General features: G+C 39.4%; 1 pseudogene; it reads left to right on the top strand.

The window, feature by feature from the left end:
* The first annotated feature begins 207 nt into the window (after positions 1-207).
* On the top strand, positions 208-2,605 carry LOC122441810 (annotated as a pseudogene).
* The last annotated feature ends 22,697 nt before the right edge of the window (positions 2,606-25,302 follow it).

The raw sequence follows: 25,302 nt of genomic DNA, 5'->3' as shown, positions 1-25,302 counted from the left end.
ACCTAGCCTATTACACTGACATTTTTGTATTAATAGCTGAAGGGAAGTTTCCACAAGGAGAATACCAGGAGGTATTTTTTTGCATTTTTCCTTTGCTGTCCTTGGAAAGCATATTTATCTCTGCAAAACAAAGAAAGGCAATGACTATTTTCAAATATAACAATAGAATTGCATTTTCCAAAGACTTGTATAATAACATTTCTGACTCATTCATAAAAGTGTTTGTCTTCTATCCAGAAACTCCCACAAAATTAAGTTAATGAGCAGTGGAGATGGCAAAGCAATATTTGAGAACAAGTTGTTTTATATCTTGTACCATGAGATTCCCATCATGATTTGCAGACAGAACATAAAACCCTTACCATTCATCACTTACAGTCATTACTCCTCATCGTGAAACCAGGTTGTGACTTCAGAGTCCTTGCCAGGGCACAGAACTGTGTCAGTTTCAGTTAGAGCTGGAGTCCTACAGCCTTTGGGGGTATTTGGGGGTCCCCACAATAACAGAATAGGCATGACTAACAATAATGTAATTTTGATGCTGTTAAGTCTTTCCAAAATTTGATTTGGAGGCCCAGAATTTAAACTTGTCCTGCTTTTTGGCCTCTTAAAACAAGTGTGGGCCAGGGTGGGGCCACCAGAGGCGTGGAGTAGGTGGAAGCTGCGGTGTGCTGGGCAGAGCTGTGCGGGCCTCAGCGGGGCCTGGGCTCCCTGAGCAATTCCTGCAGGCCTGGGTTGGTCAGGACAGTGGTGGCCGTCCCCGCACCCCTGTCCCCCCATCTTTGTCCCCCTGCCCCCCAATATGGCATGGATGACTGGAAGCCCAGCCCCCTCATCAAGCCCTTTGGGGTGTGGAAAAAGTGGAGCGGTATCTTACCTGGGAGTAGAAACTGACCTGGGCTTCCCTGGTGGCTCAGATGGTGAAGAATCTGCCTGCAATGTGGGAGACCTGAGTTCGATCCCTAGGTTGGGAAGATTCCCCTGGAAGAAGGCATGGCAACCCACTCTCTTACCTGGAGAATCCCATGGACAGAGGAGCCTGGTGGGCTACAGTCTATGGGGTCACAAAGAGTAGGACATGAGTGAAGCAACTTAGCAGGCATGCGCGCTCCTCATATAGATGAGGCCATGGTGCTGTTCCTCAACATGGTGGCACCTGGCCAAGGGTTCATCTGCATCATCAAGGACAAGGGCTCCTTCCATCTCAAGGACACAGCCTAGGCTCTGCCGAGGAGGTGCAACAGCCAGGCTGGCCCTGCCCTGGGCTGGAGAGATACCTGGGCCTTCGTGCAATGAAAAGGAGGTCCTATCCTTGGGGAGAAACATTCTGACTCACCTGCCCTCTCCTCCTGCGGGGGTTCAGTTCTGCTGAAGACAGATGTGCCACGAAGCTCAGCTGAAGAGGCAGAGACGAAGACGTGCCACTGGGCAGACACAGAGCTGAACCGTCACAGCCGCGGCTTCTACAGCAAAATCAAGGGAGCGTGTATAGCTGCAAGGACCCCACACCTTCCCAGCTCAGCCCTGACCCACGCCCAGACAACAAGGTCCTCAGTGTGCCTGTGGCAGTCATTGTGGGGAACCGGCCCAGTTACCGGTACAGTACGCTGTGCTCTCTGCCCTCAGCCCAGGGGTTGCCTTTCCAGATGATAACAGTTTTCATTAACGGCTACTATGAGGAACCAACTGCTGTGGTGGCTGCTGTTTGGTCCAAGGGGCATCCAGCACTCTTCCATCGGTGTCAAGAATACCCGTGTGTCTCAGCACAACAAGGCCAGCCTCGCTGCCACTTTCAACCTGTTTCCGGAAGCCAGGTTTGCTGTGGTTCTGGAAGGAGGACCTGGACACTGCTGTGGCTATTTTCAGTCTCCTGAGGCAAACCATCCAACTGCTAGAGGAGGACGACAGCTTGTAGTGGATCTCTCCCTGAAATGACCAGGGCTGTGAGCACACAGCTGAGGACCCAGCACTGCTGTACCGTCTGGAGACTGTGCCTAGGCTGGGCTGGGTGCTCAGAAGTCCTTGTACAAGGAGAAGCTTGAGCCCCAGTGGTCCACACTGGAAAAGCTCTGGGCTTGGGATGGGTGGATGCTGATGCTGGAACAATGCCAAGGTACAGAGTGCAACATCCCTTATGTGTCCTGATCCTACCACTTGGGCATCATTGGCCTCAACATGAATGGTTGCTTCCATGAGGATTACTTCCAGAATCACAAATTCAACACAGTTGTAGCTCAGGAACATGGACAGTCTGAAGAAGCACACTTATGAAGTGGAAGTTCACAGGCTGCTTAATGAAGCTGAGGTTCTTGACCACAGCAAGAACCCTTGTGAAGACTCTTTCCCTGCCAGGCTCAGAAGCCTTTATCTGAATTGAGAAAGATGATGACTTCATCACCTGGAAACAGCTTGTCAAATGCCTCCCTTGTCTGGGACCTGGATGTGCGTGGCAACCACCGGGGCCTGTGGAGATTGTTTCAGAAAAAGAACCACTTCCTGGCGGTGGGTGTCCCAGCCTCTCCCTATTCAATGAAGAAGCCACCATCAGTCTTCTTAAGCCATCCCCAAAGAGGAGGGAGCCCCAGGAGCTGCAGAACAGACATGAGAGCTCCTCCGGGAGCCTGCAGGGCTGGGTGCTGTATACCCCCAGGCAGGCTAGCCCTTCACCCAATCCTTTAGGATTTTGTAGACACTGGATTTTGTAGACACTGGCAGGGGCTGAGGGTGGTTTGTTTTTAATATGAGACTTAATTACTAACTCTTAGGGGAGGGTGCCCCTGGGGAGGGTACCCCTGCTCCAACACCCCTGTTCCTGAGTTGGAGGTCTATTTATTTGCTCCCTTGTCAGGAAAGGGCAGGAGAGTGCCTGGGAAATCACTGGAATCCCTGGGTACTTGATCCTGTCTGCCCTTTGTATACTCCCTCCTCCTAGGCCGGGCTCAGAATCTAACCTATTTCCTGAGGGCCTTGGAAAGAGGGTGAAGCCTGAAGGGCCTTGACTTTTTTTTTTTTTGACTGGGGGTGCTACCCTGAGGGTGGGGCAAGCTCTTACTCAGGAAAGTGCTGTGCCCAAAGCATGAACAGGCAGTTGGGGCCCACCGGCTGAAGCAGACTCACTCAGAGACCCTCAGACATGGAACCAGGCCTCTTCTCAGCCTCTTCCTTGTCCAGATTTCCAAAGCTGTATAAGGTGGTCATTGATTAAAAAAGGAGAAAAGCTCAAAAAAAAAAAAAAGAAAGAAAGAAAGAAACAAGTGTTCTACAACTTTATTCAAACAAAGTATTTTGACAGTTTCTTTAGTGGGAAAGAGTATTATGGATTAGATAAATATGGCCAGTTTTAATCAATGTGTAAAATCACACTTATTTTTCATAATAGTATTTGGTCTTGTGAAAATCTCATTCTTAAGTAATATATTCTGTTGATTAAGTTAAGTCTTGGGAAATAAAAATTTAAATGAGTCTCATGAGTCATTTCATTTATGGTGGACTCAGGGTACATTTTTATTTCTTGCCTCAGTATTTTTAAAGTAAAATTATGAAAGTAAGTTATGACTTTCTCTTTAATCAGAAAACCTAGTTTTAAAGAAAGGCATTGATTCTGATTTACTCTGTAAAATTGACAGCATACCTTTTTTTTTCTTGGAAATTAAGTGTCTCAAATATGCTATTTCATGTATTCATGCAACATTTGTTTTTTGAACATCTACTATTGCCAGGCACAGTACTAGGCGCTGGGAATACAAAAGTAAACAAGACTCATTCCCTGCCCTCCAGAACTGTGCAGTGTAAATGGAGTGGTGACAAGGACATGGTTCCTCACAGACAGTGTGAAAAGGGTGCTTTCCTGGTGCTGGCCAGGGCGCGGACTGGGAGCAGAGCCCCACCAGCCTTGGGAGACCAGACACCTCTTGTGAAAGGAATCTGAGGCCTAAAGAGTGAGTACAAGTCAGCCAGTTGCTCAGAGAGTCTGCAGTGTGTATGAATATGTGCATGTGAAGGCCCAGAAATGAGAGCGAGGCTAGTGCTTGGGAAATGGAAGTGGGTTAACATGGCAAGAATTGAAAATGATAGGAAAAGGTTAAAATAAAAGAGAGAGGGAGACTAGGACAGCCCCTGAGTGGCCCCCAAAGTTTTTTATTTATTTATTTTGGGCTGTGCTGGGTCTTCATTGCTGATCGGGCTTTATTCTGGTTGTGGCGAGTGGGGGCTACTCTCTAGCTATGGTTCGTGAACTTCTCATTGCAGTGGCTTCTTTTGTTGCAGAGCCTGGGCTCTAGGGAATGTGGGCTTCAGTATTTGCTGTTCTCGGATTCTACAGCATAGGCTTACTAGTTGTGGCACACAGGCTTAGTTGCTCTGAGGCATGTGGGATCTTCCCGGATCAGGGATTGCACCCGTATCTCCTGCATTGGCAGGTGGATTCTTTACCAGTGAGTGACCAGGGAAGCACCCCCATTCCCCACACCAAGCTTATTAAAGTTGTGACTTCAAAAATGGCAATGGTATGCTTACATCTGCATTTTATAATGATTGTTTTGGTTGCAGTGAGAAAATGGATTGGCGGTTGCTAAGAGAGAAGCAGAGACCTGTCAGGCTGGGATGAGAGAGGTCCAGGGGACACACTGTGGTTACCTGAAGTGGAGCTCAATAGGAAAGGTGACAGATTTGAACAATAATTTCCAATAGTGAAGGACAAGGAAGACAGTCGTGATGCAGTTCATGGGATCACAGACTCTGACACAACCTGGTGACTGAACAACAACAACAATATTCTTGAAACAAAAAGTTAGACGTGTTCATGGAGCCGTGAAAACTTTTAGTAGTCTGTGGTGAACAAGTTTTCAAATCTCTTGTTTAAGTCTAATTTTATATCTTAAGAACAGCCTTGAAAATAGCTTTCTTTAATTTTTATTCCTAAGGTCATCTGACATTAGCCTAAATAAGTAAACCTAACCTGTCCACAGGGTACAGAAACCTATCAGAGCTGCTCTGATCTCAACAATGGATGTATGGGAGCAGCCAGTATTATCACCATGGGCACTTCTCTTGGCTCTCCAGAGCAGTGAACTTACCTGCTGCTACCCTGTTCATCAAGCAACCCACCCCCAACCCCCGGGGTGAAGGGATGAATGAAGGGTGCAGAACACTCAGGGGTGGAAAGGTCAGAGAACCTCTTTCTTCCTGAGTCCACACTATAGTCCTCTGCCTTCCCCTGGGGCAATAAGGTGCCACTCCTTGGAGGACAAGTTCTGATCTCCAAGCTGATAAGGGCTGACAGGTCTGTTAAGGAAAAGGCAAATGTTCAGCTGCACTTCTTTTTTTATCCAGCAGGTGGCAATGAGTAAGTGACAAAACCAAGGAGAAACATTGAGAGCCAAAGCCAGAAGGGCATTGAATCTTTAAGAATCTTTAAAATTGTTAATTAAAGGCCAGCTTTAAAAATATTTAAATGTTGTTTAAATTGGCATAAAACAGAAGCTCCTAAAAAGGTTCTCAAGATTACAAACAATTGTGGCAGAAACGAGCATTTAAAATTTTTAATAGAATTCTAAATTCTGTGTCTTTTAATGTAAAGAGATGTCTGACCAGTCCCAGTGGTGAGACAGAATAGTCTGCAGATGACCTCAGGAGACCACTCTGGGTTGTCTGGACAACAGACCAGCTGTGACCAGCAGTCTCCCTATTTCTTCCAAATTCGCCTTTCCTTGGTACAGGTGGCTTCCTCCCTCCCTGCAGGAGGGGTCACAGCTTCCCATGGACACCCAAGGAGTTCAGACACAAGCATCTGGCTCTCTCAGATAATTCTTGACAGTTGACATCTACACAGTCTGATAGCAAGTAGTCTGCATGAACCCCACTGACAAGAATGTTTACAGCTTTGGTCTTTAAGAAGAGAGGATGTTCCTTCATCGGAATGCTCACTTATGACATGTCCCACAGAGCACCTTGCTCCTGTGTGACCTGTCTGTACCTTCTCTTGCAGATTCTTGGTTGGTAAAGCTCCTTCTTAAGCCTGTTCCTGTGTCTACGATGTTGTGAATTTGCCTGAGCTCTGTTGTACAACAACCTATGCTTTAAGTTGCTTTCCAGATGATAAGCGTTCCTTATGCCTTTCATGGTCTCACCATTGTGATCTCTCCAGGGAGCAAAAAGTATAGAGTGAGATAGCAATCTTCCTAGTTAGAATAAGGCAAGTAAAACCATGGTCTGTTTTCTAATGGACTGTCTTTAAAGCACTTACAATGCACTGTTAGGATTTGGAATGAGACAAAGAATTTATACTTTTCATTTCTCTGTTATTACTTTTGACAGTGTTGGTTTAATTGATTTGTAAAATTTACCCTAACAATTCTGCCCCACATGTCTGTGGAAACATCCAGTGTTCTGAACACCCCTTTTTCCCGTGTTTTTCTGTGATGGAGGTACTGAGGCAGAGAAAAGGAAATCTTCCAATGTGAAATTAAGCCATGAAAGACTTGATCACACATACAACAACAAAGTCTCATGATTTCACAGTTCCTTGCGATATGTTTGTATGAACAAAATCTGTTATCTTTGGTCAATCCAGTTAATGACTGAAAAACAAAGACAGAACAGCTCTCTAAGGTTAAATTATGGAAATCCCTTTTGTACCAATTTGCAAAAATTACTATTCTCTTGAATGTGACTATGATATTGTGTTTGTGAGGGCTTGAGGGGTCAACTTATTTTTTGTTACACCATGTCACTAAATTCCATAAGTTGATGTTGATAATCTTAACCTGTAGAATTACAAAAACTCTTTACAAGTTATTTTTCTCACTCTCTAAAACCCACAATACTATAAGTTTAATTAATCACTTTTTCATAACAAGAAATTAGACTTTCAGACAGAGCGGTTATGGAAAACCCCAACACGGTTCCAAAGTTGAATAAAGATAATCTTGTATTTGGGCTTTCCAGGTGGCACTAGTGGTAAGGAACCTACCTGTCAACACAGGAGACCTAAGAGACACAGGTTCAGATCCCTGGGTTGGGAAGATTCCTTGGAGGAGGGCATGGTAACCCACTCCAGTATTTTTGCCTGGAGAATCCCATGGACAAAGGAGCCTGGTAGGCTACATTCCTAAGGGTTTCAAAGAGTCAGACACAACTGAAATGACTTAGCACGCATGCACAATCTTGTGCTTAAAAAAGTATCTTTCCAATGATAAAGATGTGCTGTGCTTGGTTGTTCAACCATGTCCGTTTCTTTGCAATCCCATGGACTGTAGCCCACAAGGCTCCTCTGTCCATAGGGATTGTCCAGGCAGGAATACTGTAGTGGGTTACCATGCCCTCCTTCAAGGGATCTTTCCAACCCACCTGCACTACAGGCAGATTCTTTATCATCTACATCATCAGGGAAGTCCAAGAATACTGGAGTAGGTAGCCTATCCCTTTTTTCCAGGGGAACTTCCCAACCCAAGACTCGAACCAGGGTCTCCTGCATTGTAGGCGGATTCTTTACCAGTTGAGCTACCCGGGAAGCCCAATGATAAAGATACTAAAACAAGTAAACCTACGATTTTCCGTAATTTTAAGGAGTAAAGGGAATTCCCTCTGGCGGGCTCTGAACTTCCATTGCAAGGAGCCTGGATTTGATTCCTGGTCAGGAAACTAAGATCCCAGAAGCTACTGGGCATGGCCAAACAAAAAAAGACAGCCAGAAGTAGAGTAACACCTACCCATCTGCACATGTTAAGGCAATGGTTTTATTTGTTGACATTGTTTGACTTACAAATGGAAACATAATGTTTTATAACTTGCTTTTTAGGCTTAATATATCTTGGACATCTTTCCATGTCATTCTTTCAAAAGAATATGTAATATCCCAATACATGAATATCATTATGATAACCAATTCCATATGTATAAATACTTGCAATTTTTCAACCTTTTGCTATTATGAACAATGCTGCAATAAAAATCCTACATATATCTTTTTATCCTTGAATGATTATTTGTATGAAATACATGAAATTAAAACATGCTTGCTCCTTGGAAGGAAAGCTATGACAAACCTAGACAGCATATTAAAAAGCAGAGGCATCACTCTGCCAACAAAGGTCCATATAGTCAGAGCTTTGTTTTTCCAGTAGTCATGTACAGATGTGAGAGTTGGATGGTAAGAAGGCTGAATGCCGAAGAATTGATGCTTTCGAACTGTGGTGCTGGAGAAGACTCTTGAGAGTTCCTTGGACAGCAAGGCAATCAAACCAGTCAAACCTAAAGGAAATCAACCCTGAATATTCATTGGAAGGACTGATGCTGAAGCTGAAGCTCCAATAATTTGGCCACCTGATGCGAAGAGCCGACTCATTGCAAAAGACCCTGGTGCTGGGAAAGATTGAGGGCAGGAGAAGGGGGCAACAGACGATGAGATGGTTGGATGGCATCACTGACTCAACGGACATGAATTTGAGCAAACTCAGGGAGATAGTGAAGGGCAGGGAAGCCTGTAGTACATGGGGTCACAAAGACTTTGCGACTGAACAACAACAACTGCTAGAGGTAAAATTGCTGAGTCAAACAATGTGATGGCTTAGATTTTAACAGATATTGCTACGTAGTCCCTCCAAAAAACTGAACCACTATATGTTCTTGTATAAACACTGTATCAGGATAGGGCCATAATTTTCAGTTTTGTTGCATGGAAACTCTTTCTTTGTAAGAAATCTTTTTCAGAATCCAGAATGTAAATCAGAAACTGAGCTTTGTTTTGGCAGAAGCTCAAACAGAGGTGGGAGGCCTGCAGCTCTGCTTATCCGTCTCTGTGGAACCTCCAGTGTGACCTCCTGGAACACAGAACAACACATACAGACAGTTCTTTCTTTGTCCTCAAATAATATTTGGCTGAAAGTAGGACTAACATGATAGAAGACTTAAAAATTATACAATCCCTAATTATACTTCAATTTCAGACACAAGTTTTAGTAATTCAGTCCCAGTATTTTTTACATGTTCTTTCATTGGTTTCTTTTTCTTTACAATGAGCATCTGATTGTGGCAAAGTTCAGGTCCTTTTAGACAGTCATATAATTTATACCTTTGTCTAAATTGTACTGAATGTATGAATCCTAAATTTGCTCTCACTGGAATCAGCGCATTCATTTTTGGGTTCTCCGCACTTTATTTTTTAATTTTTTCAATTTATTTATTTGGCTGCGTTGGGTCTTCATTGCTGCACACAGGCTTTCTCTAGTTGCCGTGAGTGGGGGCTACTTTCTGCTTCTGGTGTTTGGGCTTCTCATTGTGGTGGAGCAGGGGATCTGAGGTGTGCGGGTTTCAGTAGTTGTGGCACTCGGGCTTTGTTGCCCTGCGGCACGTGGAATTCTCCTGGACCAAGGATTGAACCCATGTCCTCTGCATTGTCAGGTAGATTCCCAGCCACTGGACCACCAGGGAAGTCCAAGTTCTCTTCATTTTAATAAAAATAAATATTCAAATATTTGATTTTAAATATTCAACATTTGAATAAAACCTTCAAATAATTACATAAACTCATCAACAAAGGTAGTAACTTCCAAAACTGAACCTCTTGGTTCTATCATCACATATTTCAAAATGTTAATTCACTAATAGAGAAAAATGCGAACTGAGGGAAAGGTGAGTTGGAGTGTGAGCAGAAAGGCAGGTGGTAAAGATCTGAAGAAGCACCTCTGTATTAATATCATTGCAATCACTGACTCTATTCAGTGATTTAGAAGGCTACTTGCATTTTTTTCTTCTGGCCTATTTGCAATAGTTTTATCAGACTTTAACAAGCTTATTACTTCCAGGAAAACAATTGAAAGAAGAGTGCACCAGGTAAAGAATATAGAAATGTCCCATTCGGCTGGGGAGCCACTTCAAATCCTAGCTTCTGTGAGATTCTTCTAACGGGGGCTTCTACCTACCCTGGTTTTCCAGAAGAATGCTCATCTATGTGTTTTTCCCCTAAACCTTTTCACTTTTATTGTGATTTCTGTCAGATTGAAGAGAAATCATCCAAGATTTATTTCAAGTTAATTCACATAGGCATAATTAGGCTTATTATTTTTAACCAACCAGGTATTGTCCCCCTTTTCATCACGATATAATGCTTCTTAAAAACATCCAGAAATCCTGGCTTTTAGAGACAAGGCTGGAACACATTCAACTCTCTAAAAGGAGCAGATCTTTAGCCTCAATCAGAGGCTTATTGTGAAGGAGGGAAAAAAACTCAGTAGAAAATACACAGAATAATGGAATGATTTTATTCATTGATTCAACAAATATAGAATGCAGCCATGTGCTAGTTGCTAAGACAGTACAAAAAGTATAAACCATGATCACTACTCAGGGTTTGTGATATTGTCAGGGCAACTAGGCTCACACCCTAAAAAAAGTTACATGATACTTTAAGTAGTTTATGAATAAAATGTGAAATGTGTGATATAGATTATGGTTGCTGTAGAAGCCCCAGTTTCAGATTCTCAGTTCATTAACCCCCTTATAGTTTCACATGCCCTTTTACCTGCTTTAGACTTTATGTCCAGACACTATTTTTTGCAATTAAATAAAATTTTAATTTTTCACTGGAGTATAATTGCTTCATAGTATTGTGTTAGTCTCTGCTGTACAACAATGTGAATCATTGTAGTTTTGATTTGCATTTCTCCAACAATTACTGATGTTGGGCATTTTTTCATGTCCCTGTTGGCCATTTGTATGTCTTATTTGGAGAAATGTATATTTAGATCTTCTGCCCAGTTTTTGATTGGGTTTTTTGTTTTCTTGTTGTTATTAAGTTGTATGAGCTGTATTTTAGAAATGAAGCTCTTGTCAGTTGCATCATTTGCAAATATTTTCTCCCAGTCTGTTGTTTGTCTTCATGTTTTCTTTATAGTTTCCTTTGTTGTGCAAAACTTATAAGTTTGATTAGGTCCCATTTGTTTGTTTTAGTTTTTTATTTCCATTTCCTTGGGAGTGTCCATCTTTAAAAGAAAGGAATTTTGAAAAAAACTTGTGAACATGTTTTAAAGCTACTATATCTCTCAAACCATTTGTTTTTGTTTTATTTTGTTTTGTTTTTGGCTGTTCTGCATGGCATTTGGAATTTCCCTGACCAGAGATCAAATCTGTGCCCCTTGTGGTAGAAACTCGGGAGGGTTAAGCACTGGACCACCAAGGATGTCATCTCAAACCATTTTTTAGCCTGCTAGTTCTTCAAGCTACTTTGCTGTTCTCACTCCTTTCAGTACCGTGGTTCTCTAAATAGTGATCTACTCCGTTCCTTAGTTTCTCATTACCCAGTATTCAACTATTGTTGATAGTCCAGGTTATTAGCACCTGCATGAACACTACTGCTATTAAACACAATATCCAAATTATCATAGCATTCAAGGCCCTACCAAAGTTACCTGCAACTTTCCTTTTCATTTTACCTCCCTGTTTCATTTACACTTCAGCCAGTTGGATTGATCATTCCCCACTTGTACCCTCTGCTTTCCCACCTTTGTGCCTTTGCTCAGGTGGTTTCCCTCACCAGGAAGACTCTCCTTACTTTCTCAATTGGTCAAGACCCAGTTCAAATGCCATATTATCCAAGAAGAGTTCTTGATCTTCCCAACCAGAAACATTCCCTTCCTCCTCTACACACCAAAGCACATTGTCAACTTTACTGCAGACACCTCATTTTATACCGTATTATGTACATCTTTGTATTCCTTTCAGCATCCCAACAATACCTTGCTCATATAAGTCCATCATCTTTTTCAAATGAATACATTTACCTAAATCATTCAGATTTGATTTTACTCTCATCAGAAAACTTATTAAAGTCCTTGTAGTCTCCAAATCTATTAGACTAATGTATTAAAGCTAAGGGAAATTGTAGAATGGTCTATGCTAAAGAAAAAAAGTCTTCTTTTATTTGAACAATTTTAATGGAGTGATTCAAATTAAATCACAAATATTCTCCGAAAAGGTTTGCTTCTGAGATATGTTTGCATATAGTATTCTACAATTCCTGGTCAACATGAAATTTCCATGGCAACAGATCACACATACTGGAGAAGAAAGAACTGAATTGTGTTTGAGCTGCATTTTGTCATCTCCATGGAGCTATTTCTGCTAAATATTTGAGTGTACAGGGAAAGTATAATTGAAAACCACTTAAGTAAAGACATAATATTTAATGCTTGTAAAAATGACAATATCTGCTGTGAGTTTTAAAGATTTTTTTAATACATGAGGGTAATATAAAGTTCAAATATTTCTTGACTCATATATTAGTATCAGCATGTAAGATGCCCCTTTGCCTCTTTGCTAGTCCATAAAAGGGAAAGAAATGCTCATCACGGAAAGGGGGATCATGCTGTTTTTGTCCCCTAGAAAAAATGATTTCTTCTGGATATCATTCAGCTATTTGTATAAAAAACCCTCTAGACTAGATTCATTGTCTGGCAATTAGATATCTAACAATTTTGATTTGAAATATGACTAATCAAATAAGGACAGTTTGCTTAAAACATATGGAGAGAAACTCAAATATTAAAATATTTTTTACTCACTATTCTAAATAGTGCTATAAATCTTTCTGATTTCTGATTTGAGAAATGTATTTTTTCCTAAGCACTATAAAAATGGCAACCGACTCTAGTATTCTTGCTTGGAGAATCCCAGGGACGGTGGAGCCTGGTGGGCTGCCGTCTATGGGGTCGCACAGTTGGACACGACTGAAGCGACTTAGCAGCAGCAGCAGCATAAAAACTTACCCTTAGTTAAAACTACTTAAAACCACTAGAAAGACTATATCTTAAATGTTATCTTTTTCTAATCTGTCTTTGTAAAATTAATCTACCTTTGTAAATTAAAATTCTTAGACATTGTTTCATACAACTCAAAATATTCACGAGGTATCAGAAACACCTTACAATTTTCTTCAAATTCTCATGTAAAATGCATCAGCTGTACCTTTATTTCTACATTTCAATAAATGTAACCAGAGCAAATATAACATAGAAAAGATGAAAAGAATTACAAAAGTTGTATATTGTGCTCATTGAAAATGTGCATATAGGCTATTAATATAAAGAAGTTTTTAATAAAAACCAATTAATTGTTATGGTTGTAGAACAAATAATAATAGTGTGATGTAACTTTTTTATATTAATAGCTTATGAAAGCGTTGCTAAAGGCAATTTTAATGTATTAGAAACATACTTTGTTGTTGTTTAGTTGCTAAGTCCTGTCTGACTCTTTTGCGACCCCATGAACTGTAGTCCATCAGGCTCCTCTGTCCATGGAATTTCCCAGGCAAGAATATTGGAGTGGGTTGCCATTTCTTTCTCCAGGGGATCTTCCCAATCCAGGGACCAAACCTGTGACTCCTGCATTGCAGGCAGATTCTTTACCGTCTGAGCCACCAGGGAAGCCCAGTACCATACTTAGCTTGTTCAAAATTTGTACCAAAATTTATCTTACAAAAAAAGAGTATCAGTTACTCTGCCAGGGTCAAAAAGTGTTAAAACGCAAGAAAGTAAAATTAAAAACCAAACCAAAACAAAACAACAGGAGAAAGCTGCCAATAGACTATCACTTCCATTTTGATGATTTTAATTATCTTCTGATAGCTACACTTCAGTTTGAATTTGAATGTAGCCTCTATCTAGTTGGGTAGAATAAGGCTGAGTGATAAACAGCCCCCCACACACACACCCACCTCCCCCCACCCCCCACCTCCATGGGTTTGCTGTATGCTAACTTTCTCCACTTGGGGAAGGGCTGCCTCCTAGGTCTATGCTTCTGTTTCCTCACCTGTCTTTGGAGGGCTGCCTGTATCTTCAACTAAACTACAGGCAAACATGCTTACAAGCATTGCTCAGTTTATTAATAAACTGGCATAATGTTTGAGGATTTAAAAACCTGAAAACCAAGTCCTGAAAAAGGGAGTAATAATGGTTCTTGGACTCCAGAATAAAGACTCTGCCAAGAAACAATCTTAAATGTTGAAACATAGGAGAAAGATTAAGATATTAATAATGACTACTTTGTTGGGAACCTATCATGTATCAGGTATTTTACACATATCATTATGTTTAACTCCTAGTCCACCCTAAAGGAGGTCAGTTCTGGGTGTTCATTGGAAGGACTGATGCTGAAGCTGAAACTCCAATACTCTGGCCACCTCACGCGAAGAGTTGACTCATTGGAAAAGACCCTGATGACAGGAGGGATTGGGGGCAGGAGAAGGGGACGACAGAGGATGAGATGGCTGGATGGCATCACAGACTCGATGGGCATGAGTCTGAGTAAACTCCGGGAGTTGGTGATGGCCAGGGAGGCCTGGCGTGCTGTGATTCATGGGGTCACAAAGAGTCGGACACGACTGAGCGACTGAACTGAACTGAACACTCCTGAAAAGTTGGCATTTTATCATGACTGAGCTGAGAAAGGTCACCCACCTCTAGTCACTGCTAGTTTTTTAGAAACTAGAATCTGAATTCAGACTTGTTTAAAAAGCTCACATTCTTCTTTCTATATTATACTGCTATAGCAATATGATAAAATATCAGGCAACCCTTAAAATAATAAACATGATGACTCTATCCATTTTGAAGAAAATGGATAATGAAGCAAAATGTAATGTAAATGAAAAAGAAAAATGTAAATGAAAGATAATATAAAAACATAAATATTCAATGATCCTAAAATCATTTATGAGAGGGGATTGAGACAAATTAAAATAGTTGCCATTTTAGAGCATATATATTGATAAATTTATACCTAAATATTTCACTTTGTGGAATTGTTATAAATATTATTTTAAAACTTTTGATTTTTCATTTCATTACAAAAAAATACAACTGAGTTTTTGTGTGTCTTGACCTTATAACCTTGCTAAACTTGCTAGTTCTAGATTTGTTGGGGTGGAGGGGATAGATTCCTTGGAGTATTCTTTGTAGATAATCAAGTCATCTTCAAATTTCTTCCGTTACAATCCATATACCTTTTATTGATTTTTCTTGTTTCCAATGCCTAGGTCTTCCACAACAATGTTGAATAAGAGCAATGAGAGAGACAGCCTTGCCTTGATCTTAACGGGAAGCAGTCAGCCATTCATTGCTGAGTATGTCAGCTGTACATTTTTTTGAGGATGCCCTTTATCATGTTGAGAAAAGTCCCTTCTATCCCTAGGTTGCTGAAAGTTTTTTTTTTTTAAACCGTGAATTGGAATTTAACTTTCTCAAATTATTTTTCTGCATCAATTAAACGGTCATGTGGTTTTTCTTCTTTAGTCTAGTAAGTTGGCAGATTAAATTGTCAATACTGAACAACCCCTCCATTCCAAGAATAAACCTTGTTTGGTCATGATGTATTATTCTTTTTTTATATTACTGAATTCAATTGTAAATATTTTGTTGAAGATTTTTCTATGATCATGAGGGACACTGAGCTGGTTTCCTTTTCTCGTAATATCTTTGTTTTTAAATCAGGGTAACGATGGCCTCATAAAATGAGTTCTTTTTCTTTCTTCATGCCTCTCTCTTTTATCTTGGATGAGTTTTGGTAGTATTTGGTTTTTGAGGAATTGGTACATTCCATCTAAGTTTGTACAGATTTGTTCATATCATTCTCTTATTATCTTTCTAATGTGTGTAGAGTCTAGTAATATCCATTCTTTCAGTCTGGATATTGGTAACTTGTGTCATCTCTCTTTTTTTGTCAGTCTTGATAAAGTTTTATCAATTTTATTGATTCTTCCAAAGAAACGGCTTTTCGATTATAGATTTTCTCTACCTTTCTGTTTCCAACTTAATTTTATGCCCCTATCTTTATTTTTTCCTTCCTTCTTCTTGCTTTGGGCTTATTTTGCTTTTCTTTTTATAGTTTTCTTAAAATTAAAACTGAGGTCAAAGATGTGAGACCCTCCTTCTTTTCTAATAATAAGCATTTTAATGCTGTAAAATTTCTTCTAAGCACTGGTTTAGCTGCATATCACAAATTTTGTTGGATTGTATTTTCTTTTTTTTTAAACTTCAAAACATTTTCTAATTTCCTTTAAGATGTCCTCTTTGTCCCAGGGATTATTTAAAAGTATATTGCTTAATTTCCAAGTGTTTTGAGAGCTTCTTATCTTTCTGCTATTGATTCTATTATGTCAGAGAACATACTTTGCATTATTGCTAATTCTTTTAATTTATTATGACCTAGGATACAGTCAATCTTGGTAAATCTTCCCTGGGCACCTGCAAACAGTGTGTATTGTGTTGTTGGGTGGAGTGTTGTATAAATGTCAATTAGATCTAATTGATATTCTTTTTAAAAAAAAATTCATTAGCACTATTATATTGCATCTTTATTTCTTGGGTTCTTGATTACAGTGATGATTAGGCAAATCCTTCCAAATCCTATTTGAATTACAGTAGTTTGGGAATGATAAATTTATAAGCTCTGGTGTTAAGTTCTTTTATATCTTCTATGTTCTTGTTGATTTTCTGTTCACTAGTTTGTATATTACCAAGAGAGAAGTATTGAAGTCCCCAACTATGATTGTTCATATGTATATTTCTTCTTTTACTTCTGACAGGCTTTGCTTCATGTATTTTGAAGCTTTGTGGCTAGGTGCATAAACAATGTCTGCTTAATTAACTGACTTCTTTATTGTTGTGAAATAATCTTTAGCCTGGTCACTTCCTTTGCTCTGAAGCCTACCTTTATGTTTTTGTTGTTGTTTAGTCACTAAGTCATGTCCAACTCTTTGTGACCCTATGGAATGCAGCACGCCAGGCTTCCCTGTTCTTCACTATCACCCAGAGTTTGCTCAAGTTCATGTCCACTGAGTTGGTGATACTATCTATCTCATTCTCTGCCACCTTGTCTGATAGCAATATAGCCACTCCAATTTTCTTTTTATTAGAGTTTTTAAAATATATCTTTTAAAATTTACTATTTAATCTCTAAATCATACTTGAAGTGTGTTTCTAATATACGGCACATGTTGGGTCATGAATTTTTTTGGTCGATTTTGACAATCTCTGTTTTTTAGGTGGTATATGGACAGAGGAGCCTGGCAGGCTACAGGCCATGAGTTGCAAAGAGTAGGCCACGACTGAAGCAATTTAGCATGATTTAGCACACAAGCACATATAGGTCCTTTACATGTAATGTAATTACTGATATGTTTAAGTTTATGTTAACCATTTTATTATTTGCTTTCTGTTTGATTTCTTTGTTTTTTGTTCCTTTGTTTTCCTTGTCCTGCCTCTTTTGCTCTTTATTTGTACATTTTTTAGTGCTCCATTTTAATGTTTTGAGATTTTTTTTTTTACTATAATTCTTTGTCCAGATTTTTAGTGGTTGCTCTAGGGATTGTAATATACATACTTAACTTTTCACTGCCTAGATAAAATCAACATATTACTACTGTAAGTGGATTATAAAAAGAATACCACCATATAGCCACACTTTAGTAGGGTGTTGTAGTTGTCCTATGTATAACACCTCTATACAATGAAAATCCCTTCAGATATTATTATTTTTGCTTTCAACAATGAAACATGTTTTATAGAACACAAGAGGAGAAGAATAATTTTATATTTACCATTTCTGTTGCTCTTTCTTCATTCCCAATGTTCTAAGTTTCCCTTTAGTATCATTTCCCTTTTGCCTGAAAAACTTCCTTTAGCAATTCTTTTAAAGCAAGTCTGCTAGAAACAAATTCTCTTCATTTTCATTTACCCGAGAATGTTTGTTTTTTTCCACTTTAATCCTAAAGGATTTTTCTTGCTGGATATAGAATTCTGAGTTGCATTGTTTTTTCAGCATTTCAAAATGTTCTGTTTCCTGGCCTTTATGTTTTTTAATGAAAAATTCATCTTCATTTGAATAATTGTTCCCCTATATAATACATGTTTCCCTCCCCTTCTCTGGATTTCCGGACAAAAATCTCTTTTGAGAACTTCTTTTTGCCTTTAGTTTTAAGCAGTTTGATTATGATGTGTCTGGGTGTTCTTTGGGTTTATCCTTTTTATTTTAGATCACTTTAGATCTTGTAGATCATTAATTTTTATTGATCTACTTTCAAGCTCATTAACTCTTTCTTCTGCTTTCTCTACTATGTCCTTGAAGCCATCTGCTGCTGCTGCTGCTAAGTCACTTCAGTCGTGTCCGACTCTGTGCGACCCCATAGACGGCAGCCCACCAGGCTCCCCCGTCCCTGGGATTCTCCAGGCAAGAACACTGGAGTGGGTTGCCATTTCCTTCTCCAATGTGTGAAAGTGAGAAGTGAAAGTGAAGTAACTCAGTCGTGTCCAACTCTTAGCGACCCCATGGACTGCAGCCTACTAGGCTCCAACTTTTAAATTTGGTTATTGTATTTTTCAGGTTTCTGGTTATTGTGTTTTTCTCCAATTTCCACAAGTGAAATTCATCTATTTCATTGCTGAGACTTTCTATCTTTCCATTCATTTCAAGAGTGTCTGGAATATTTTTCCAATATCTACTTTAAAATCTTTGTTCCAAAATCTGTGTCCTTTTGGCACTGGTGTCTCTTGATTGTCTTTTCTCAATTTAGATTTTCCTGGTTTTTGGAATGCTAGATTTTAGGTCATAGCTTGGATATTTTGAAAACTGTGCTAAGAAATACTTTTTTTTTTTATCAATAACTACTTTTTTTTTCTAGAATATATCCATTTTCTTTTTTCTTTTTTTTTTTAGGTGGAGGCTAATTACTTTACAATATTGTAGTGGTTTTTGCCATACATTGACATGAATCAGCCATGGATTTACATGTGTTCCCCATTGAGTCTTACCTAAATCCTAGAAAAATGTTGATTTTGTTTGTTTTGTTTTAGTAGTCAATTCATCTGGCTGGGATTAGATTGCAAATTTCAACCAAAATTTCTAGGTCTTGATTTCAATATCAGTTGTGTTTGCAAACACATTACAGTGTTATTTGCATCTGTCCTGTTATGTTTGCCACCCAGTGGCCAGTCAAATTCCTGGGCAGTAATCTATCTTGTAAAATTAGTTCCCAAAGCATTTGCTATGATGTGGAAGGTCAGATTCACACATGCACAGCTTACCTCTATTATAGTCTTACATGAGGGCTTGGGTGCTAGAGAACTGGGGAAAGAAATAAACAAATCACATGTGATTTCCCGTACTTTCTCTGCTTATTGGGATGCCCTGGTGGCTCAGGCAGTAAGAATATCGTTTCCTTTGCTGTGCAAAAGCTTTTCAGTTAAAGTAGGTTGCATTTGTTTATTTTTGCTTTTATTTCCACTATTCTGGGAGATGGATTGAGAACGATGTTGCTGTGATTTATGTCATAGAGTGGTTTGCCTACATTGTCCTCTAGGAGTTTTATTAATATATATGTAATTATATTTAAGCTCTTTTTTTCTTGCAGTTTTCTGATATAAAATTTTTCACTTACAACAATACCCCAAGAAGAAAATAGCAAAAGGCTCTCTGATACCTACAAATTAAGAAAAATTTAAAATGCTAATGAATAGTAGCTAATAGGTCACTATAACCTACTACAAAGTTTCCATCACTTAATTTTGTAATTTAAGATAAACAGGTATTTAAGCCTGAAGAGTTACATAGATGGGCATATCTTAATTTTTCCTTTGAGCATTATTCACCAAATGGTCAGGAAATCTGGAAGCCTTACTGGGCTTCGAGGTCTCCCATGGAGGTATTACTCTCTCAAAACAGTATGTGATTCTTGTCCACTCTCTGAGACTTGAAAAGTTAGACTTCTATAGCAAAGCTACTAATTTATCACCGTAAAGTTAGGTATCTAGCCAAAGGGAGCGGTAGTATTCGGGCTGCCTGTCCCTCACTCTGGCTTTTCCGCAGGGTTTCCCTGCCCTACGCTACGCAGGCAGTGGCCCGCACATGATCCGATCTTTTGGCCTGGGCCTCGCCTCTCATCCCTCCGCAGTTCTTCGCCTGCAGTGGGCCGGGCCTCAAAGGAAAGCCTCGCTGATTTATGCGCCCTGCTGGTTATGTGTGTGTGAAATATTAACGGCCCCCACACCCGCGGCCAGGCCATAATCAAACCTCTCGCTCCGCCCAGTTCCGCGACTGGAACACCCACATTGGCACCCGGGAAACAGTCCGCCTCGAGGGGACGCCTTTGCGCACGCGCGCCACTCCTCCTCGCACCCGCCCCGCCTCCGCCAGCGGCCTGGGCAGCCGCGGGCCAATCAGTGTGTACCTCGTCTCCACGTCCCACGCTGAGCTGCGCACAGTCCACTTTTCTAGGCAGCAGTAGCACACAATAGTCTGCTAGCGTTCTTTACGCTCGCGGCGTTCTTGTAAATCGTCACCCATAGAAACGGCCTTCCCCCGCGGCGGCCTCTAAGCGCCTCCAGAATGACTGGAAGAGGTGGGTGGATGGGAGAGGGGGAGCCTTTCATTTTCAGGAAAAACTTTCACCCTACCGACCTCCCCCGCACTCTTCTCAGGATAGAAACGTCCTTTGACTGCGCTGATAGTCGGTGTTGTGTTCAAGGAAAGAGATAGTTTCAAGTGGTAACGCTTTCTTCCTTGTGAGGTAATGCGGGTACGTCCGTACCCAGAATCCCAGAGATCTCGCGTGGCCTGTTTCCGGTCGCTGTGCTCCCGCCTGAAAAGTAGGGCGAGGCTCGGCGGTCCGGCAACTTTTCCCTCAGCTCCCGCTGTAGCAGATTCCTCAACCGAGGCCTATTTACCTCCGCAAATTAAGTTTCCTTGTATTCTGTGATTGTAAGAATACTGCTTTTTTTTTTTTTTTAATGCCTGCTCCTTGCAAAACTGTCCAATAGTAAGTACATAAACGTATGTAAAAGAAAAACTCACAATCTCGTCACCCAGAAATAACGTATTAACTTAGTTCTGTATAAACTTAAGAGAGTTTTCATACATACACATAAACTTTTTTTTTCTTGACAGGAAAATATGAGCATGTTCTGTTTTCCAAATAATGCCTCATATCTTTCCAGATAAAGTAGGTTACTTTAGCGTTTTTAATGACTGTATGGATTTAATGGCTATATGGATGTAGTATTAATATGTTCAATCAGTTTCTAGATTGTTGGACTTTTAGGGTATTTACAGTTTTTCAGTTGTGCGAACAATACTAGATGATGATTATACATAAACCTGTACATATCCCTGATTTTCCTTAACATAAATTCATAGAAATACTTTTATTGATCAAAGGGAATGCGCATTTGTAGAGTTCTATATGTTGTTACCAGACTCTTCCCTTGAAAAGTAATAGTTTTCCACCAACATAGTGGGTGAACGATAGCTAGGTCTTCTCCTTGCATATCTTGAGTATTGTTAATCTTTGTGATCTTTATCACCTTAAAAAATATGTTTTATCATCTTGTTTTAATTTACATCTCGTTGACCAAGTGTAAAACTGAGCATCTTCCATGTATTTATTGGCTCTATTTTTGTGAATCGCCAGTTCATGATTTCTGCCTATCTGGAATATTCACGTTTTTTTTTAATTATAAGAGCTTTTTGTAAATTAGGAATATTAACTTTTGTCTGAAATGTAATCACTAATATCTTTACCTTTTAAAAATTATCTTTTATAATATAGCTTGTGGTGTTCATTTGCTGAAAGAAGGTTTTCTTGTCTTCTTTTTCTATATATGGCTTCCGCCGCCCCCCCAATAAAACTTTTATTGAAGGAAAAAAGGCAGTCTAGGGAAAAGAACATATGATGCCAGATGAACTAAAACAGCAAAGAATATAATTCATTTCTAAACTATTTGTATATTATCAATTTCAATTAAAATGCAAAAAAGATACTTTATAGATAGAGCTCAAGAAAACAATACTAAAATTTACTTCAGAAAAACTACATGTTTATAACTTTAAAAGAAAGTTATTTTAAGAGAGGAGAGAGAAGCAGAGTGAAGAATGGACTATGCCAATGATGTGTGGGCTAAGTAGAAAGACAATAGAGGTACAAGAAAAGTATGTGATAAGATTATATAAAATATATAACAAACTGTATGTGTTCAGTTTTGTATTATGTAAAAACTATATAGAATTAATCAGAATCAGAATCCATAAATAAGTGCAAATGAGTAGAAGTTAAAGGTGATGGGGTGGTTGTGAAGAAAGACATTTTCAGGTAGGTATTTTCCTGTTTCCAGCTTTAATGTCATGCTTACCTGTGTGTTTTCTTTTAACATTTTTAGATATCTTCTTAAAAATAGTTCAATATTTAGTCCTTCTGAAGTTTATTTAGGAGGAGGAAGGGAAGAATCTAGCGTGATTTTTTTTCCCCCTAAATGACTTGATTGCCCTACACTATTTATTGAACACCACCCAGTCTTCTCTCTGATTTAAAATTCTACCTTTATACTGTACTAAATTTCCATATATACTTTACTTTCTATTCCATTGACTTGTTATTGGATAATAATATTATTGTTTTAATATACTTTTAAATTATTTTTAAACTGCTGGTAGGGTAAATCCATGCTTAATAGTCGTCTTTTTTGGAGTATATTTTTAAAGAATTGTTTTTTAAAAATATATTTGATGTATATAAAAGAAAATTTTGTCATATACGTACATTAAAAAATATAATGTGAAATCATCATAAGATCTATGACATGAACTTGCATGATTCTGTATATTCTTCCCATTCTACTTATGCCATCCTCTCCATAGATGTTTCTTCCATAGTAACTTTAAAATTACTTTGTCAAATTTAAAGAGTTGTGATTTTGATTGGACTTGCATTAATTTTATAGATTAATTTAGGGGAGATGGGCATCTTTATAAAGATAATAAATAAGTATAGTTTTTACTGAGTGCTTCCTTTGTGTTCATTCATTCAGTCCCCACAGCAACCCTATTATCATCATCCTCATTTTACAGATGAGGAGACTGAAGCATAAAGAGATTGAATAACTTGTTGAAGGTCAAGAAACTTGTTGAAGGTCAAGCAACTAATTCGACTTAGTAAAGTCAAATGCAGGCAGTTTGGTCCCAGAGCCTGTGCTAGTAACCTCTTATGTTGTATTGCCTCTCCACAGTATGCAGTCTGCTCATCTATAAGGGACATGCCGTTCAATTTGCCTGCACCACTTCCTCATGTTCCAGTCTGCATCCTTATCTTTTGTTAGTGAGCAGGTACCCAACTTAACCCTCTTCCCTCCCCTACAATAGCTGATTGGACCGGGAGTATGATTCAGACTGGTCCAATCAGATTCTCTCTTGAGAAATTAGCAATTAGTCTTACCTGGTGTCTTGACCTAGAAAGTGATGACACTAGTCCATAAGGGAGGGAGAGATGTCTGACCCACATGCAAGTGTATAGACCAAATAGGCCTGCAGAGAGTGACAGATAGACAGAGAGCGACAGATAGAGAGCAGAAGAGTTAGAAAGCTCTGGGTTCCCAGAAGTGAGTGGTAGGGAAGTTAGTTGCCTGGGGTTCTGGAAGTTTCCGGGTCCTGGTTTGCCCTACTAAGCCTATCTACACAAGTTCTACACAAGGTACTACTCTTCAAATAAACTTCTCTTTCAGTTTAAAGTCACCTAAATGATTCCTCCCTTTTGAAACCAAATACGCTGAATAGAAGTATGTGGCCATCTGTTTACCCAAGTTTTCTTTTAATGTTTCCCAGTGGCATTTTCTTCATAGATCCTATATGTTTTTTGTTCAGTTCATTCCTAAATATATTTAAGGTGTTTTTCCTCTTTACAGTGATAAATCTGTTATTGTTGTCCCCTTTACATTTTAATCTACAAAAATTCTACTTTCATCAGTTGAGTCTGCCAAATGTCAATGACTTGTAAATGTGACATTAGCCTTTGAGATGCATTTCAAAATGATATGTTCCTACAAGACATTTTTTTTTAGTTCTATACTTTCATTTGTGCTGGTGATGATTCATTTGAGGATGATGATGATTCATCTGATGGTAGTGAGCCACAAGGATCCCAAAGAAGTATAGAGTTTCCTTGATTTAAAAAGAAAGTATCATATATGAATAGAAACATTGAGTTCCCAACAGTATTTAGCTAATGTTAGATAAAATGAAGAAACTTTCTTTGGCTGTGCCATGCAGCTTATGGGATCTTAGTTCCCTGACCAGCGATTGAACATAGGCCCTCAGCAGTGAGATTCAGAGTCCTAACTGCTGGACTACCAGCGAATTCCTGAAAACTATTTTTCCTTTTTTTTAAAATTTATTTTAATTGGAGGCTAATTACTTTACAATATTGTGGTGGGTTTTGCCATACATTCATATGAATCAGCCATGGGTGTACATGTCCCCCCCATCCTGACCTTCCCGCCCACCTCCCTCCCCATCCCATCCCTCAGGGTCATCCCAGTGCACCATCCCTGAGCACCCTGTCTCATGCATCAAACCTAGACTGGTGGTCTATTTCACATATGATAATATACATGTTTCAATGCTATTGTCTCAAATCATCCCACCCTAGCCTTCTTCCACAGAGTCTAAAAGTCTGTTTTTTACATCTGTATCTCTTTTGCTGTCTTGCATATAGTGTCATCGTTACCATCTTTCTAAATTCCATATATTCGCGTTGATATACTGTATTGGTATTTTTCTTTCTGACTTACTTCACTCTCTATAATAGGCTCCAGTTTCATCCACCTCATTAGAACTGATTCAAATGCATTCCTTTTAATAGCTGAGTAATATTCCATTGTGTGTACCACAGCTCTAAAAACTATTTTTATTAAGACCAGTCTTTCAGATACAAAATGATAAAACAATCAGTTCAGTCACTCAGTCATGTTTGACTTTTTGAGATCCCGTTGACTGCAGCACGCCAGGCCTCCCTGTCCATCAGCAACTCGCAGAGTTTACTGAAACTCATGTCCATTGAGTCGGTGATGCCATCCAATCATCTCATCCCCTGTCGTCCCCTTCTCCTCCCATCTTCAATCTTTCTTAGCATCAGGGTCTTTTCAAATTAGTCGGTTTTTCACATCAGGTGGCCAAAGTATTGGAGTTTCAGCTTCAGCATCAGTCCTTCCAGTGAATATTCAGGACTGATTTCCTTTAGGATTGACTGGTTGGATCTCCTTGCTGTCCAAGGGACTCTCAAGAGTCTTCTCCAGCACCACAGTTCAAAAGCATCAGTTCTTGGCCACTCAGCTTTCTTTATAGTCCAACTCTCACATCCATATATGACTACTAGAAAAACCATAGCCTTGACTAGATGGACCTTTGTTGGCAAAGTAATGTCTCTGCTTTTTAATATGCTGTCTAGGTTGGTCACAACTTTTCTTCCAAGGAGTAAGCGTCTTTTAATTT

This window comes from Cervus canadensis, chromosome 5 (genome assembly GCF_019320065.1).
Source record: "Cervus canadensis isolate Bull #8, Minnesota chromosome 5, ASM1932006v1, whole genome shotgun sequence".
NCBI classification, from domain to species: Eukaryota; Metazoa; Chordata; class Mammalia; order Artiodactyla; family Cervidae; genus Cervus; species Cervus canadensis.
The sequence above is the reverse complement of the archived record's forward strand: the minus strand, read 5'-3'. Positions and strand labels throughout refer to the sequence as shown.